We start from the raw sequence: 20,241 nt of genomic DNA, 5'->3' as shown, positions 1-20,241 counted from the left end.
TGTGTGTGGAGCTTGCGCTGTGTGGGTTTGGTTTCATTGGCTTTTTAGGGATGGAGCTCACCTGTGGAGGCGTGCCCCTGTGGGGACGGGATTCATGGCATTTGGAATCGGGGGCATGAGTTCGATATCTGTGTCCTGGTTGGTGGTGGCCCTGTGGGGAAATTCATGTTGGGGTTCATTGGGAGTGAGGGGCTCATGGGGTTAGGATCAGAATTCATTGGTGGTTGGAACTGTTTCATCCTGTGGCGGCTCTGGTTGGCAGGCTAGTTTGGACCATGTAGACCCTTCTTTTGTACATGGCCCCCTCTCCGGATGAGGATGGGGGTTGTTGGGGATTGGGGTCGGGGTTCGGGTGGGGTTGCTCAGGTTCAGGCATCAGCCCAGGCTAGCCCAGCCCACGTTCAGATGCTGAGCGCGGTCTGCACGTCTCCACCCCCGGAGGGAAGGGGATCACCTCTTGGGTTTGGGGGCTGGTTACCTTCTGGGGTTTTGGCACCTGGACCTGGGAGTATAGAGTATGTATGGGGAGTGTGAGTGAGTGTTCGACATCCATTGCTTTTTTTTCTTTACGTTTCATTACATTCTTTACGTTCGTTACGTACGTCCCGGGGTCTCAGGTCTCTGGGTCCATTGCTGGATCTGCTAGCTGTAATGCTCCACGTGTGAAAATGAATCTGTTGGGCTTTTTCTTGGGACTCAGACAACCATTCTAAGGGCTACTCAGCCAAACAGGACATGGTTTAAAAAAAAAAGGATTACAATTTTCAAATTTATCTATGTAAAGTCTTAATTGCTCACCTGTGAAAAACCATAGATGTTATCAAGACAACCATCTTGATAACAGAATGCTGGTCTGAATGACTATCAACAACTTTGTTAAGTATATCATTTTGTTTGAGTAACTGCTCTAAGGTTTTCAGAACAGGACTATACTGGAAGGTTCGTCCTTTTTTGGCTCAAGTACATACTCCACTGGATCGACGATGTCAAAATTTTCCTCGTAATACTTTCTGCATTTATGAGTAGTCGCTAGAGGGCCATGCTTTGCTATACCCTTTAACAAAGGCTTACATGAAGATAATGCAGTGATCAATCATTCAGTCACAATCTGGTCCACACAAACATTGTGATTTCTGAAAGTTTATTGAACTGTTTCGTTTGATATGGGCACAGATGCAGATCCTATCAATGCAATTCAGCAAGCAGTTCATCTATTGCTGTGGATGGAACATGGAAAAAGTTTTTGGGTTTTAATAAAAGACATCCTAATTTCAGTTCTATAGTTTTAGATAAATCATGTTCTTTTGTTTCAGTTTCTATATCACTATCAGAATCGACATTACACTCACCACTATGAACTGAATTATCACTTTCGCCAACTGCTGAATTTTCTGCTTCAGGAGTTTTTATGATCCCTACTTTCAAATCTTGAAGAGAATATGGGGTGTGTTTTCGATTTCTGTGGGACTTGAAAGTACCACAAACAGTTGTTTGGAAAGAGCAGCCGCAGCCCTGAAGCACAGAGTTCAATGTTTCATGGCTCTTGAGTTGGTTATTTATGTGACAAAATTACTCCTTTGCTGATTGTATGTAGGTCCTTGGACACAATTGACAGTTAAATGTAGCTGAAGTAACACATTTTTCAACACTTACATTAGTAGGTGACCTGCTTAAATGATTATGAAAGCATTCCAAGTTTACACAAGGGTGATCAGAAAAAAGGCATGCGTACGGGTATTTGTGGCCAAAATTGCCATGCTAATCTGTAATGTTTTATTTGTTGGACTCTTGATGTTACAGTTTCGCCACAGTCTTTACAAGACCACATTCATGTCTATTGGAAAAAGAAAATGAGCTTAGTGTTAAAACATTGAAGGACGTCCTGTGCAACATATCAATCAACTGCCTTTAGACACGCTACCGGAGCTAAAAGCATTTTTCACCACTATCGGAGGCTACTGCAATCGAAGTTTCTGCAAGATTACACAAATACATACATCGTAACACGTATGTGATAATCCACCACTTCAGATTTTGATTTTGAGTAATTAAAATATAATACTATGTTGTATAGCCAATCATAGTGACATTTCATTTTTTTGAGTGTGGTGTGATGTTGTCTGTAGCACACCACACAAGAATGGGTTTGGAAGTGGTGGGGTTTGCCCACCACTTCCAAACGCATCTTACAATTGGAAGTTGTCTTTTGTGCGTTTTTTGCTGCCTTTGCACCTGTTGTGGTGCTAATCAAAGTGGGAGAGAAGACAAGTCATTAAAAAAACTGGACTTTGTCTTTATAAGTTTATTCAAAGGCATACAGCGTTTGAAGACCCTGTCACTGAGCGAGTCAGAGAAGCAGAGCCCCGAACAGAATTTACAGACAGTATTTATACCAGTATGTGGATGTTATCTCAACTTAAAAGAGTTTGGAAATATAGCCCCTAGACCCCTCCCCGGGTCAGAGGTAACAAAGTTATTTATGAGGGCACCCACCTACCATCCCTTGAGGTACAACACTTCAGGGAGTGTTAACCCTAAACTCTCCAGATAATGAATTTAGAACCCATCTCCTCTAAGTAACCAAACACAAAGGCCATAAGTGAGGTTGGTAAAAAGGTCAGAGCATTAAAATAATTTTCCACAACACACTCATTTACATGCAGATAGATATTTTTATGACAAAATGTTAAATGTTTTAGAAATGGCTTTTAAAGTGGACGTTTTTTAATTTCAAAGTCCACCTTGATGTTTTTAGGAGAATTTTTAGCCTACTACTGTCTAAGTTATATTCAGCAAGAGCTTTTTATTTTTTTTTATTTTGGCCTGCCATAGAAATGAATGGAGGCTCCTATTACTCTTCACCTCTAAACTGGACTCCTATTAGGACTATATGTCAGTCAGTCATTTTTTACCGCTTATTCCATAGTGGGTCACGGGGGAGCTGGTGCCTATCTCCAGCAGTCTATGGGCGAGAGGCAGGGTACACCCTGGACAGGTTGCCAGTCCATCACAGGTCATCACACAAACAACCATGCACACACCTAAGGGCAATTTTGAGAGACCAATTAACCTAATAGGCATGTCTTTGGACTGTGGGAGGAAGCCAGAGCACCCGGTGAGAACCTACGCATGCACGGGGAGAACATGCAAACTCCATGCAGAAAGAACCCCAGCCAGGAATCAAACCTAGGACCTTCTTGCTGCAAGGCAACAGTGCTACCAACTGCGCCACCGTGCAGCCCAGGACAATATGTCCATTACTCTTTGTCATTAGTCTAGGTCTCATGGATTTTGTTCAGGAGTCAAAGAATTTCTAATTCCTTTCTCATTTATTTTCAGGGACAGTTTGAGAACCAATCTATAAGTGGATTTTTTTTTTTTTTCCTATTGTCCTATCGGTTACTATAAAGTATGACAATCACTATGACTGGGGACAAGGGATGGCTGTCGGCCACGGTTTGAAAGTTTTTAAATGCCAAGTACAGTTTTTGCACAGAGCCCATTGGTTTGGACCCTTTTTGGGACTCCAGTGTCCATTTTCCATTAGTCCTTACTTAGTGTGGCTTGCTATGGGTTGACTTGCTTTCTAGACATTTCAATTAGTAATGGTTATGTGGAGCCGCTACTATATTTAGTACCTGCTTGCTTGAGGTTCCAACTGTTCTGAGTCACTCTGAATACGCAACATCAGAAGACTGTCGGCCACTGATTGGGTGGGGGGGGGGGGCAGTGTCACTAGTAAGCATGTTTGATTAACTAATATCTTTAACTGCTCAGTCGTTGTATGGTGGGCTTATTGTGTATATGAGCATCCTTATAGCAAACTAGCAATATGTAGCGTTAGCTTACCCTTACACATCCTCTAGATCGTATCCTTCCGTTTGATGCCACATGGCTTCCCTCTCTCTCCTGTACTTATCCAAAGTGCTTCAGATTGTCATAGCAATAGAACACTGCCTCTTCTGAGGGAGGAGAAGGCCAAAGTGTGTGCCAGATACTGTGGCCTAAAACATTTACCGTTTTAGGCCACATTACAGCAAAATAAAGATTCTCAATGATCCTAAATTCCTAAGAAGCTCAAACCAGCAGTGGAAAAACAGTATGAGGGATTGCTGCAAAGTCAATACATGTAACTGCCCACTATTGCTACATACTCATCCAGGAGGAGTGAATGCTGCAAGTCACCAACTCAATGCAATATGCTTGGTTTCCTTAGATCGAAAAATGTTTTGACCAATTTGAATAATAAACTGAATCTGACTGCACTGTTTGATAGTTAGGATTAATTGGAATGTATGTACCTGACTTGAAATCTGTATGATTCGATTTACTTGACTTTGTAAAGTGCCTTGAGAAGACGTGTTCATTTTGTTTTAAAACAGGGGGTTATTTAGATGCTATTTCGAAAAGAAGGATGAATTGGCTTCTGTTGTAGAGATGATCTAAAACAGAGAAACCAATGAACTGAAAAAAATTGTTATGAGTGCTCAGCATCCTGTTTCCAAATTAGAAATGGATTCTACAGCTAAAAGACTTTGTTTGGAATCATGAGAGAGTCCATTTGGTAAAATGGATGATAATTTTACTTACCTTAAGCTTTTCTTTTTTTCATCTTAGAGCAATAGTTATTGATGATTTAGAGAAAACAGTTTTCTCCTCATTCCACGTGGGAGCCAGAGGTTGTAACCAGTATGTCTATGTAAAACGTAACAAGAAACTGAAAAAATACAAAATAAAATCCTCAGACATGTCACTGGTTATTGAATTAAAGCAGACAACTTGTGTATTGTCTCAGACAGTCTTCACACCAACTGTAGTCACAAAGTAATTAAGAGGAAAATAGCACTTTCCTGGCTATAAGTCTGGAGCATTGTCTGACAATACACATCCACTGTTTAATGATTCAACTTCACCAACAACAATGGATGAAAAACAGGCCTCAGGTCAGCTAAGACGTACATCTCTTCTGTGTGAAACCTCAGTAACCGTCTACAGGCATACGCGCCGTGAAATGGATGCCCCGAAGAAATCAACATATTACCTATGCAAGGTACAAAGGCCTCCGTTCGACACTCAGCAGGATGAGTGGTCTTTGGAACCATATGGACTGAGCGGTAGCTGGGGGTATATTTTCATGTACGAAAATATACCACAACGACTTATACGAGGTATAAGTCGTTGTGGGTGTACTCTCACCCACAACTGTGTTACGGCTGGCAATCCCACACCTTAACGATAACCCTGAATCAGTCTCAGTGTACGAAAGGGAGGATGAAGATGAAAGCTCTCCTCGACCAGCAAAAAGGGTGAGAATGTGTCCTTCCGATGTTGAAATAGCTGCGAGAGAACCTCTCTTTGGTGCAGTGTGGGGGTCAAAAACCACAGCAAATGGCCGCTGGTCTTTTCAGGCAAGCAAACGCAAGAATAACCAGACGACCCCCTCAGATCTGTTTGTGTTGGAGGCATTCAATCAGAACTGCGGTGTATACAAGACTGTGCTGGCTCTACCGTATGATGCTTGGGTTGAGAAGATGAATGAAATTGGACAGCGTCTTTCCAACCTTTTCGAAAACTCACGCTGCTGGATTGATGTTATGTCAGTGAAAAGAATCCTGACGTTCCCTGCTGTGGATCTAAAGCCCACCCTCTTTTGAGGACCCACCCTCTTTTTAGGACCCACTCCCCTTCTTGAGGACCCTCCCACCTTCCTGCGCTATATATCAGGGTCTAACTGCGAGCTCACAGACTCTTCTTCTTCATAATGGCGGGCGGCAGACCTTGAGAATGTATGGAGCGTACGGGAAAACACCATACTGGGACCTCTACAGCCAGCAAGAAGAGACCGTCTTCTCTCCTGATCATGATGATAAAAGCTTCAACACCGGGCTGTATCATCCACCTTCTCCAGACCTCTACTCACCAGCCGCCTCATCGTCGCAGCTCTTTGAGTCTCTATTCAGTTCAGGGACACCGACAGGATACAACCTCAGATCATATCATCCGCCTTCACCTGGCCTCTATTCACCACTATGCGTGGCTGAGTCTGTACACACATATCCAACCTGAAGACAAGAGGGTGATCGTGGAGGACGGGGCAACCATCAGCTACTCACCCTCCCCACAAACTCCAGACCCGATACCTGCCCCTCAGCCTTCACCAGAGGAGGAGGAGAGTAATCAGGGTGATGAAATTGACGGCTGGATCTCAAGCGCTCTCATCAATACGATGAAAACAGCAATACTTCATTTATTCAACATAACCTGTTTGAACTATGTCAAAGAAACCTGTTATGGGTGCATTACGAACCACCCGAGCCAACGACAGCATCAGTGCCTGGAGATATTGGAGGAGGAGTATTACCAAGTCAACTTTCAACGCATCGTGCGACGACTTGTAAACCCCAAGCTCCTTCCTGCTATTCGGAAACTTCTGACACTTCGACGCATACAAGCAGATGACTTCAGAGTGAAAACGATTGCTGAGACGGTTTTATATGAACTGAAATCAGTACAAGGCTTCCATAGTGCAATCACTGATATGTACGATAAGATGAGCGGTAATGATTGTCTCAAGCAGCTTAACTCTGTCTCAGAGTGCTACGATCCGATCTCAGATGATTGATGACTTGTTTTGTCTTTTCTGTATTCTCTCTCAGCTTTCTACTGGTATACATATATAACAGTTTTTTTTTTTTTTTAAAGATTGCAATGTTTGAATTGATCTTTATTATCTGAATGTGTTTTTTTTTCTGTTTCTCTATTAAATACGGGTATAAAATAAAAAAAGAAGTATAAATATACCCTCAGGTGTTTGTTTTATTCATTATTTAACAAGTAGTTGTCAGAGTGAGCATAAAACTGGGATGTCTGAAAGAAGGATCATGAAAAATGTATATTACAACCCATCAAATCCTGGAAGTTTAGGGGGTTTAGAAAGGTTGAGGAGGGTTATACAAGATGAAACGGGGAAGAAGGTAGCAGTTGAAAAAGTTAAAGATTTTTTTATCAGGAGAAGATACCTATACTCTACATAAACCTGCAAGAATAAAGTTCCCGAGAAACAGAGCTTTTGTCACCAGACCATTGAGACAGTTCCAAGCCGATCTCTGTGACATGCAAGCTCTGGCCAAGGAAAATGACGGTTACAATTATTTATTAACAGTCATTGACATCTTTTCAAAGAGGGCGTATGTACGTGTTTTGAAGAGGAAAACTGCTGCAGAGGTGCTAAAGGCTTTTGAATCAGTTTTTAAAGAAAGTCAGGTCCCAAAACAACTTCAGACAGATGCAGGGAAATAATTTTTTAACAAGAAATTTAAGCTTCTAATGGAGAAACACGGTATTGAACATTTTGCCACAGCAAGTGAAGCAAAAGCCTCTGTGGTTGAGAGGTTTAACCGTACGTTAAAAACAAGGATGTGGAGATATTTTACTGCTAACAACACCCGGCGGTACATTGACGTCCTGCAAAATTTAACTAGAAGCTACAACCACAGCTACCACACCGGCATTAAGATGAGCCCAATGGAAGTGACCTCAGAAAATGCTTTTCAAGTGTTTCAGAATCTGTACGATGTTACCTCCAACAGATATTGCAGGGACTCAGTGACAATGTTTAAACAGGGGGATCTTGTCAGAATATCCAAGGTACATGGAGTGTTTGACAAAAAATACAAACAGAGTTTTACGGATGAAGTGTTTACAGTGTATGAGCGGATACCCCGATCTCCTCCTGTATACAAACTCAAAGATTTGGATGGAGAACCTATTGAGGGTTCTTTTTACACTGAGGAACTTCAAAAAGTAAAAATATTTAAGGACAAGATGTATCAAGTGGAGAAAATATTAAATCAACGCACCGTCAAGGGTGTCAAACAGGTTTTTGTACGCTGGAAAAATTGGCCTGAGAAATTCAACAGTTGGATCAAGTTTGATGAACTACGAAACGTATAAAATAGGTGTGTACTAAAACCTAATGATTCATACAGCATCATGTAAAGCAAGGCAGAGGATGACGGTTTTTACATTACCCTTCCCTCTAATGCTAGCATGGAAGTGTTTAAAAATAATACCAGTTCGAGTTTCCGTGTAAATTTAGCTCAACATATTGATTTAGAAGGCCAATGGATGGTTGCATTAGTAGATATTTCATACCCTCATACATGGCATAATTTACCGGATTATGATGCCTACTTTGAATGGAGGAAGGTTGGCGATGTGGAGATCAATACGCAAAGGATCAGAAGTGGCTACTATAACAGCGCTATTCAACTCGAGACAGAGATGGAACTGTTTTTCAAAAAAATGAACTCGGGTATCCGCATTAAATTCAGCAAAGTTCAAAAGAGATTTGCATTTCAAGCAAGCGGTCCGTATGAAATACGCTTCTTCAACACTCTGGCTTATATGATGGGCGTGAAACCAGGGGAATGGATTCATGTATCTGAACCAAAACTGGCTCCTTTTCCGGCAGATATAAAGGCTGGTTTCTATCACCTATTCTGTTACAGCGACGTGGTCAGCCCGCAAATAGTAGGCAACACTTTTGCGCTTTTACTGCGGACCGTCAAAGTACAAGGCGACTTCAGTGATATGGTTACTCTGACGTTTAACCCTGCCCACTACCTTCCAGTTTCCAGAAGACATATTGAAAATATCCATATAGAAATTAAATCGGACCAAAAGGTTCCTGTAAATTTCATCTATGGTAAGACCATCGTAAGACTACACTTCAAACCGGTGATATCACAACGTAGCCTGAGATAAATTTTATTTGTATAAACAGAGATATATATAACCTCTAAGACTGATTGATTATCATTCATATTACCCTGGTCCTTCAACACTGTATCAAGCAGGCAAGAGAGAACATGGCACATCTAAGTCTGAGACGTGATCCAAATCGCTTTGTAAATTACTATGTAAGTCAATCAGGCGGTAATCTGCCAGGGTTTTATGGGGCCCCGGTCATGTACGGACGCGGAATCGGATCATTATTTTCAAAATTATTCCGCTTCGTATCCCCTCTGGTTAAAAAAGGATTTGCTATTGCAAAACCCCATCTTAAAACGGCTGCATCAAATATCGCTTTGGATGTCATCGGTAGAGCCATGAGTAAAATGAGTGGTTCTACACGCACCGAAGGTCAAGAAGGTTCAGGAATTATGGTTTTATCCAAAAGACCCAGAACAAGACCCCCTGATGATCGTTTAAGGACAGTTAAAAAACAACGACAAACGCGAAAAAGGAGATCAGTTGGAGCTGACAAACGAAGAGGAAGGAAGTCATCCGCATGTTTTGATATATTTAAATAATGGCTCTTTTACATAACAAATCATCAGAGTGCACGCTGGCAGAGTTGGACTTATTTTCTGCCCCGATGACGCAGCTATCGATTGAAGATAAAATTTACACCGAGATCCAGCCTTTATCAGCAATCACCGATGGAGGCCCGATCGAGTTTTTCATTCCGGGAGATGGAGAAAAGTATCTAGATCTCAACGATACGCTGTTGCATCTCAGAGTGAAAATTACTAATGAGGATGGAACAAACCTGCTGGATGATGCACCTGTAGGGCTCATCAACTACCCGTTAAACACCATCTTGAGTCAGTGTGACGTCACTCTCGGAGATCGATTGATTTCACAATCCAGCGCTACACATCCATACAGAGCCATGATTGAGACATTGTTAAACTTTTCTGAGGATTCTTTAAAAAGCCAGTTTAGCTCTGGTCTTTTTTATAAAGACACTGCAGGGGCTCTGAACTCTATTGTTACAACTAACGGCCCTAACCAAGGTCTTAAAAACAGAGCAGGCTTTACGGAAAATTCCAGGGAGGTACATCTCCTAGGCCCCCTGCATGCAGACATATTTTTCTGTGAAAGACTTCTTTTAAACTCTGTTGACCTCAAAATTAAACTTACAAGAGCCAACAATGCCTTTTGTCTCATGGCCGCAAGAGACTCAACTTTCAAACTCAGGATATTAGGAGCATCTCTTTTTATCAAAAAAGTTACTGTCTCTCCAGCTGTACGACTGGGGCACGCTTCAGCTTTAATGAAAGCAAATGCTCTGTATCCACTTTCACGTGTGAATGTAAAAACATATTCCATCCCTGAAAATTCAAGGGTATGCAACCAAGAGAATCTTTTCTTAGGCGTCTTTCCGAAGTATGTGGTGATTGCATTACTGGATCATGACGCTTTTACAGGAACACGCAATCTCAATCCGTTTGACTTTAATCATTTTGATATGGAATATTTAGCTTTGTGTAAGGATGGCAGACAAATTCCAGCTAAGGCCTTCCAGCCCAATTTTAACCAAGGTAATTCAGTGAGAGAGTATTACAACTTGTTTACTGCTACAGGACGACATCTAAAAGATCTTCCGCTGAGTATAACACGTCAGGAATTTAATCAAGGATACTCTCTATTCGCATTTAATCTTAACCCAGGTGAGGACACAGATGCTCTATCTCCAGTTTCCAGTGGGAATTTAAGACTGGAAATGCGTTTCAGAAACCCGTTGCCTCATACCACCACGCTGATCATCTACGCTTGTTATGACTCTATTTTAGAGATTGATTCAAAGAGGTGTGTGCTGGTGGATTATTATTAATCTAATCAGATATGAATAATCATGAAATTGAGAACATACTGCATCATCTGCTGGGAGATTTGTTTTGCGGTGTGTGGCCGTGCGACCAGCTCCCGCTGCTAGCTGACAAATTCCCAGGGCCGGCCTACTTTATTGTGAACACACATCCTTCACACATGCCTGGAGAACACTGGTTAGCTCTGACTTTGGATGAGAATGGTCAATCCAGCTGTTTTGACTCTTATGGATTCTCTCCGGATTTCGAGTTCTACCCGTCAAGCATCGAAACATTTTTAGAAGACAGATCCTCAAAAATATTGTATCATAATAATCAGCTTCAAAACACTATGTCCACTGTGTGCGGTCACCATTGCATTTTTTATCTATGTCATAGAGCGTGCGGATTATCACTGCAGCAAGTGTTGTCAAAATACACCGGAGATGTGATTAAGAATGATTTAATGGTATCTAACTTTGTGAAAAAATATCAGAAATGTGTCATTAATCAAAGTTGTACATTTTATACTCACGGAACATGCTCTTTGGAGATGTTTCTGGATTGTTATGGAATTTAAATTGTCTTTTTTTTTTTTTTTTTTCCATTGTTTGTTTTTTCTTATGATATAATATTTGTGTAATGACATCATATGTTAGTGTGTGAAGTAGAGAACGAAGCTAGACTTGAAAATATAATCAATAAATATTTTATTGAATAAAAGAAATAGGCTACATGTTTCATTTTCTTATAACGGTTTATGGTGAAAATGTAATCCATCGGGGTGGTAGTGTCGTCTTACGAAGAGACTTTTTTGACTTCCCATCAGCATTTTTTGGATCTTCCAGCTCGGATCTCGACCAATGGGGAGAATGAGTTATCTGCCTTCTTCTTCTTGTTCTTCTCTGCTTAATGCTGGGTGGTGTACCCCCATTTTCAATAGATGTACCCCCTGTTTTGAACTGTCTATATTCTTCACGAGCATAAGGGTTAATGACTGAAGATATGGGGATGTTTACCTCTGACAAGGTATGTAGAAAGTCTGACCACCCTTGGGGTAGCCATGCTCCAGATTTTTTAAACGGAAGGATGAGATTTTTCAACAAGTCAATCATGTGGGACCCCTTTACAACATTCCCTTTATATACAAATTCACCTCGCGAAGTCCAACTCTCACTTCTTTCGGATAATTTCATCAAAATGTACTCAGCATTTTTACGGTTATGCTTCGGTAGGCTTTTCAGTACATCCGTAACAACCTGATCCTTAGGGGCCTCGTCCTGCCCTGGGCCTTGTTTTTCTTGGGACCGCTCATGTTCAGGAACCTCTGTGTCACGCTGCAGCGTTAAACTTACCCGCTGTTCTTCTTTCACACCTTGCTTGAGTAGAGTCAGATACCTCTGGAAAAGTGCATCATATTTCTTGATTTTTTCATAAGAAGTCAAACCGGGCTCATTTATTATCGCTCTCATTTCAGCATCCAAATTCTCCTCCGCCGTCTGTATGATGGACGTGTCTGACTGGGTCAGACGCTTGAATTGATGAGGGGAAATGAGAAACATCTTCTGCGATGTTCTGAGAGACATTATCTCCTGATTATACCACCCACTAGATCACCTATCAAGGGAGCAAGAGCCGTTAAGATGGGGAGAATAAAACCACCTCGTTGCCTTTTGAGAGCCAGCTGTTTAGTTTTTATTCCTGTTTTTTTATCACCCAACAATCTGATGATTTTTCTTTGCTTCTTCAATTTCCGGTGTTGAGATGGAGATAGTTTAATGTTACCTTTTAGGATATTCAGAGCAATCTCGCACAGAGCCTGAAGAAAGTCGGGAGAGCAGTGTGCAAGAATATCTTTGCGCTTCTGCGGGGTGGCCTCAAACAAGGCTCTGAATAATGGTACATTCCTTTTTATACGTGCAGACATGATGACTTACTTTGTTCTGGGCACATACACAGCAGGCCACTGGTGAGGAAGTATGCCTGTTCTCAATCTGAAATGTTCTGGGCAGGTAGGCGTAAAATCGATGATTAAATATCCATGAGCTTCTCTCGTCGCATCTTCAAAACTCTCCAAGAAGAGACCCTTTTGAGATGGAAACATTTGACGGGCCAGTATATTCAGCTGCAGCTTATCTCTCGGGTTCTTAAACAACACCATATAATTACAGTTCAAACTAATAGTGCGACTGAACTTTCCTTGATGAAAAACATTCTGAGTCAACATCATAACACTCATATTACGATGGTGACGAAACTGGGTAAAGACCTTCATCACGTTTTCATCATCTGAAGCTTGAGCAATAACATCGTCTAGAATAATCAGATGATTCTGATCAGGAGGAAACAGGTTTTCATCTTCAAAAGAATGAGGCAATCCTTCCACACATTTTATATGTTTATTCATCTTCTGCAATCCAGCATACATGGGTTGAAAATAAGTGTAAATCCACACAATATTTTCTGGAACAACATCCATGACATGGTTACAGTTCTGCAAAACACTTTTTACAAAAAAGGTTTTTTCCACAACCACTGGGTCCTATTATCATACATGAGAAAGGCGCTCTAAATCTAGGATCAAAATCAACCTCCTGTAAATTGGCAGAGTGCAACATTTTTATTTTATCTTTCTTCTTCTTCTTCTTATGCTCTAATAACCGAAAGGCAGAGTTGTCCCGTCAGAAAAAAGGCATCTCTTGTCATACACTAACCGAAACCTTTTAACAAATGCAGCATTTCTTAAGAGGAATCTCTTTTTATCCCTCCTGATCGTGTGCTGAGGGATTTCAATGACACCCTCAGTTGACCCCTGTAAGTAGCCCTGGACCAGCCCTTTGATGCTGTCCAAATTGACCCTCTCGCTGCATTCATGCGTCTGAGTGATACCCTTAGCACGTATCACTAGCTTTTTCTGGTTTTTGGTTTGATATGCATAACTCTTGGGTCCTGTTGATGCAAACTCCGAAATGCTGTCTCCTGCGAGCTCGTCAGTAAGATCACCCAGATAATTCCCCAACTCCAGAGGAGTTTCACCACTTTTTGTCACATAAATCAAACTGTCTGTGTCAAAATAAATCAATCTGTCCTGCAATTGCTCCATGCTGCTGAGAAGTTTTAAATGCGCATAAGCGGTGGTGAATGCTGCAATAAACACATTGTTTACCTTGCTTGGGGGGGAGATGACACGTTTGCTGTAGTTCCACTGCACTACACACATTTCAGGGTTGAAGAAATGGAAGTAGTTAACCCTGTATTTACTCGAGAACATGAAGCTGAAAAACTCATCAGGGTTAGTGATGACTGTGGTCTGAGACAGATCACTTCGCTGCGCAAACTTTCCCAAAAGCTGTTTAAGCACAGTTTCGCTACCTGTCTTTTGGCAGGGTTCACCTCGATTTTGCCTGCGTCTAATTGGATACCCTCGTGAAGTTTGTAGTCTGCGACATACTTTGACCTGCTCTCCTCATCCACCGCTTCAGATGGGTAGCCTGAAGCCTCCTGCTTACCCTTTAAAAAGCAGTGAATGTAACCTTTAAAGATTGTGTCGCTGGTCTTCTCAAAATGCCAAACTTCAGTGATTTTAGCTAGGCTATAACCACACTGTAACACTTTACAAAACTCTACACTCACCCACACACCTGTCAGAGCTCTGTCCTCATCATTATGCCTGCAGGGACCTGACTGGTTATTTATTTCAGCACATGTGCGGCAGAGAGTAAACACCAGTTTACCTTGGGATGTTCTGTAAGGCAAAACAGGGAAAAAGAGCCCTCGTGGGGGGTAGACCACAGCTCTGATGAGGCCAAAGTAGCTGTTGGGGTCATCAAAATCTTTGTAAATGATGGTGGGGTGCCCGAGGGGAAAGACGCAGCTAGCATTTAGATAGGGGTACAGAGATGTGTAATCCACATAGTGTACAGTTTCACCTGCCCCCGCTGTGTACCTCAACCTCATAGGACAGGTGCGTCCACCATACAGAGCATCTCGGGGTGATAGCGGTTCGGGTGCATTAACTTTCTCAAGAAAGCTGATCACCCCTGGGTCTGATTTTTTCATTTCAGTCCACTCATGCTCCCAGATAACCTCGAGATGAAGACCGTACACAGTTTGGAGCACCTTGCTTCTCTCAACAGTGGCTGCGTAAAACTGTTCAAATGCGACCCCTCTCAACGGACACTTGTCATGAGGCATGTAACACTTTTTACAGCCATGGAAAAAACAGCCGTAAAATTCAAACGCAACTTTGACACCGTTAATCTCTGCATATCCATCCACAGAATATGGACCAATTTTCCTTTCCCCCATGTTTAATGCATGTTTGATGTCAATTTTTCTGCTGTCTGAAATCCAGCCAAGCCATTGAATGGACGTGCTGGAAAACGTCTTACTACTACGCCTGTAGTCCAGAGGTGAGGGGATGGCCAAGGTTTTAGGAGGAAGAAAATTGGTTACAAAAACCTTCATGCAGGCTGAGGCTATCGTGACGCATTTAAGCGGATCCACACTTGTCTCCTTAAAGAACTCATCCCTGAATTTAACACAACCTTGATAAAGAATGTCCACATCATTTTTACAATAACGAAGAGCTTCCTTCTCAAAGTCAAAGACCCCTTTGCTCGCTTCTCTGTACCAGCTGCTAAACACCTGTTGTTCTTGAAGGCTCATGCGTTCTACAGCGTAGGAGGATGGAGGAGGAAAAGACCCCACATACTGGAGATGTTGCTCAGACGAGAATAGGTGGGGGAAAAAACCTTTGGTCTTATCACTAAAACCTAATGCTTTCGGCATTGCACTAAGCTTCATACACATGAAGGACAGACTATCAATGTATTTTAACCTGTAATCAGGGTCGGTTAAACAGAGAACTTTACTTCCCTGCATGATGAGATGAGGTTTAATGCCTAACTGCAGCATAGCTGTGATAATCAGGTAGCTATCATACCCACGTGCGTTATGAGCTATTAAGGTAAAGCCTCTGTACATCGGTCTCCTGAAATGGAGAAGTAATTTTTGGGTGCAATTCAATCCATAAGCATGCCATTCCTCACCTTTCAGCGTTTTAACACAGACCAGATAGGGGATGTGCACACCGTTCTCGTCAATGAAGCATTCAAAATCATAAAAAACCAGTTTATCATCTAACTGATTACAGGCTTGGGTGGTTTGAATGTAACACAGATGACCATCGCACGTCACATCTAAATCAGGAGGTATATTCTCACCACAAATACGGCATTTTACATTACACACGTGTGGTTTATCCTGCTTGCTGATTAGAATAATGTATATCCTTTTGCACACCTTGCACAGTTTTACCAACTCACAGTCACTCATGGGCCTGTCAGCACTAGGTCTTTTGCGAGGTTCCCTGTGTCTACTGAAACAAGAAGAGTTACGACAGATTCTGTGACAACCTGCACAGGCGACCGGTTCGTTAATTTCACGCATACACTGGTATGAGTGACACACCGGACAATAGCCTTCACAATGGTGTGTGTCTGGCTTTTCATAGCTCCCGTAACAATATGCACAGATGTATCTCGATCCTATAAAACCCTTGAGATTTTTTATCCCATAGTAGTGACCTTGAAATAACAGCAGAAAGAGAGGGTTTGATCGATCAGGGAAACTGGTCTCAAATTTACACAGAGCTGCAGAGTCTGTAACGGTTCTGTGAAACACTACAATTTTTCTCTTTAGAATGTTTTCAAATTTACCAATGTCGCTGAAAGTTACTGCTGTCTGATCATCTAAACCAGCCCTGCGTTGCCACTCCCTCCCCAGCTCTAAAGCCTGATTATCAGTAAGGTTAGAGTCAGAGACGTGTGCAAGACTTATGGCAAAGCATAACTGATTACCGGTATTATCTACAATATACAGGTGACGCTTTTTCTTATTAATCAGTTCACAGTCTAACGTTCCTTTAACCTTACGTTTTGACCCTCCTGCAGGGTCATTAACTACCTGTAGAACAAATTCCAGGTTATTATCTGCAGGCATTTCAGCGTTGGACTGTACTAACTCATCCAGAAAATTCTCAAAAGCAGGCAGAATCATATTCCCATCATCGTTAATGGTAAACGTGACGTTACGGTTCAGATTTTCCCCGACTAATTCAAGCTGCACTATCGTTACGTCTGGCTAAAGATCTTGCAGTATCGGCTAATTCACTGAGAATATGCATGATGTTTATATAGATTGTAGCAAGATCAGGAACATGACCAGGGCAGGGAGGCGGGATAGTAAAAGGTCTCCTTATTTCAATGTTATTAAAACGTTCACGTTCAACAGTCGCAGGAGGATCTCCCTCAATCTGATCAGGGTTGACTGCAACCTTTGGATTGAAATTACCGCCATGCTGCCCAGTATGATCAGCGGCGTGTGACGTTGAAGGAATTTGTAAGTCAGCTGATTCATTTTGCTGAATGCTGGATGGAGATGGTGTTCTATTTAAATCTTCAACAGTCGCAGGAGGATCTCCCTCAATCTGATCAGGGTTGACTGCAACCTCTGGATTGAAATTACCGCCATGCTGCCCAGTATGATCAGCGGCGTGTGACGTTGAAGAAATTTGTAAGTCAGCTGATTCGTTTTGCTGAATGCTGGATGGAGATGGTGTTCTATTTAAATCTTCAACAGTCGCAGGAGGATCTCCCTCAATCTGATCAGGGTTGACTGCAACCTTTGGATTGAAATTACCGCCATGCTGCCCAGTATGATCAGCGGCGTGTGACGTTGAAGAAATTTGTAAGTCAGCTGATTCGTTTTGCTGAATGCTGGATGGAGATGGTGTTCTATTTAAATCTTCAACAGCCTGTTCTAATGAGCTAAAAAAGTCACCGTACAGATTTTGATTTATTACATTTTCACTGTTAGCAGGAGATGCATTTAACCCGATGTTATCTGCTATATCAGCATTAACAGGAATTTCATTAAGATGAGCAACAACATTCCTTATCTCATTCAGCACATGTGTGATCTGGCTTTCCATATTAACATGAGTATCAGAAGAAGACCCAGCTGATTCATTTTGCTGAAGGCTGGATGGAGATGGTGTTCTATTTAAATCTTCAACAGCCTGTTCTAATAAGCTAAAAAGGTCACCGTACAGATTTTGATTTATTACATTTTCACTGTTAGCAGGAGATGCATTTAACCCGATGTTATCTGCTACATCAGCATTAATAGGACTTTCATTAAGATGAGCAACAACATTCCTTAACTCATTCAGCGCATGTGTGATCTGGCTTTCCATATTAACATCAGAAGAAGAAGAAGAAGACCCAGGGATCAGTTTAAATTACCTTGATATCAGCGCAATGTTTCACTAACAATGTCTGACATGCTGCCAGAAGCGTTAAACATGATGCTTTATTACAACGGTCATGTAAGGATAGGGGAACTCTCTGTCTGCGATGTTGCTGTCCAGGTCTCGATGAAATCTGCTCCACCATCAAGGTTGCCTCTGGAAAGATAAAGAAAAAAAATAAATTAATGAAATATGCAAATTAATTCAGTAGGTAAATGAGTATAAGAAGAATTAAACTTACCATTCAATAAACCTTTAACAAGCCTTGCCCTGGTATAAAGAGCACAGAGTCGCCATCTTTTCCTCAATTTAAGATATTCTGTGAAACAAAATAAAGTTACCTTACAATGCAGGTCTTTTGAAAAAAAAAATCTTGTTTCTGTGAAGATTTGAATATAACTATAACTTACTCCATACACGGGGTATTTGAACGGTTCCAGGCGGTTCCAACTTTTCCTGCACTGAACTGCTACAGTTCTGCTGAATGTTATCCAGGCTTGGGTTCTGGATTAAATCATTCGATATATCTGTAAAATATTTTATCAGGGGTTAAAACAAGTCTGCAATATCGCATAGACTTGTGAAAACATATGCTTAGAAATATATATATATATATATATATATATATATATTTTTTTTTTTTTACTTACTCTCCTCTTCCGGAGCTGTTAATTTTTCCGGCGCACGGTCAGGTGACTGTGGTACATGAATGATTTCGCCCTCTATTTCATGTTTCGCTGGGATCGGATTGTCTTTTTTAAAAACAAGTTTCCGTCTCAACTTTGATTTTTTCGGAGGCAGACGGTTGCAAACGCTGACCTCTCCAACGTTCAGGAATACGTCTCTTGTTAAATCTGTAAGTAGAATTTATCTAATTTATTTTTTAAATCACAAAATAGCATTCACCAGTTGACTAAACTAGATGTTGTTGTTGCAGTTAATAATTACCATAGTCAGACTGTGTAAAAACGATACCATCCAGCTCATCACTCGTGGGTTCTAAAGAATATAAGTTAAACATTATTATTATCCAACGAGCATTCACAAGCACTTAAAGAATTCTTAAAGATGAACACTTACTACTGAAGATTGCGTTGTATCTTTCGATAGAAGCAGAATGTTCACCTTCTTCGTTTCCTGAAATATTTTCCGACATTTTTTTTCAGCTTCTCCTTACAAGTGTTCTAAAAATATTTCAGTGTAATTGGTTAAAAATAAACTTTTAGCTACCAGATTTGAAGCCGATCTCCCAGTAAAGATTGCGCTGTATCTCTCAATAGAACCAGGGATGACTGACTGCTCCACCTTCAGCGCGCTTAGTTACGCCCCTTGGCCATACCCCCCGAGACACCTCAGCAACAGCGCAGACGCGTTAATTCATTAAACAGTGGATGTGTATTGTCAGACAATGCTCCAGACTTATAGCCAGGAAAGTGCTATTTTCCTCTTAATTACTTTGTGACTACAGTTGGTGTGAAGACTGTCTGAGACAATGCACACCTGTGGATGTTTAGAGGTCTGCCCATCTATTCATTAAACAGTGGATGTGTATTGTCAGACAATGCTCCAGACTTATAGCCAGGAAAGTGCTATTTTCCTCTTGATTACTTTTGACTACAGTTGGTGTGAAGACTGTCTGAGACAATACACAAGTTGTCTGCTTTAATTCAATAACCAGTGACATGTCTGAGGATTTTATAACCTTTATTTTGTATTTTTTCAGTTTCTTGTTACGTTTTACATAGACATACTGGTTACAACCTCTGGCTCCCACGTGGAATGAGGAGAAAACTGTTTTCTCTAAATCATCAATAACTATTGCTCTAAGATGAAAAAAAGAAAAGCTTAAGGTAAGTAAAATTATCATCCATTTTACCAAATGGAGTCTCTCATGATTCCAAACAAAGTCTTTTAGCTGTAGAATCCATTTCTAATTTGGAAACAGGATGATGAGCACTCATAACAATTTTTTTCAGTTCATTGGTTTCTCTGTTTTAGATCATCTCTACAACAGAAGCCAATTCATCCTTCTTTTTGAAATAGCATCTAAATAACCCCCTGTGTTAAAAAAAAATGAATTTACAATCTGTCAGGTTCTCTCTTCTTATCAGAATTTCGTGTGATGTGCCTGCATTAAATTGAGTGACCTTTTAAATTGGAGAAACTACATGTTTTGTTTTTAGATGTAAAAAACATCTAAAAACATACAATTAGAAAGATTCGCTTCCTTGTAATGACAACTTCCGGTTAATGACAACATCGGATTAATGATGATATCCGGCTAATGACAACATCCTATTAATGATGATATCCGGCTAATGACAACATCCGATT

Source organism: Girardinichthys multiradiatus, chromosome 23, assembly GCF_021462225.1.
Source record: "Girardinichthys multiradiatus isolate DD_20200921_A chromosome 23, DD_fGirMul_XY1, whole genome shotgun sequence".
Classification (NCBI taxonomy): Eukaryota; Metazoa; Chordata; class Actinopteri; order Cyprinodontiformes; family Goodeidae; genus Girardinichthys; species Girardinichthys multiradiatus.
This window is presented reverse-complemented; position numbering follows the sequence as displayed.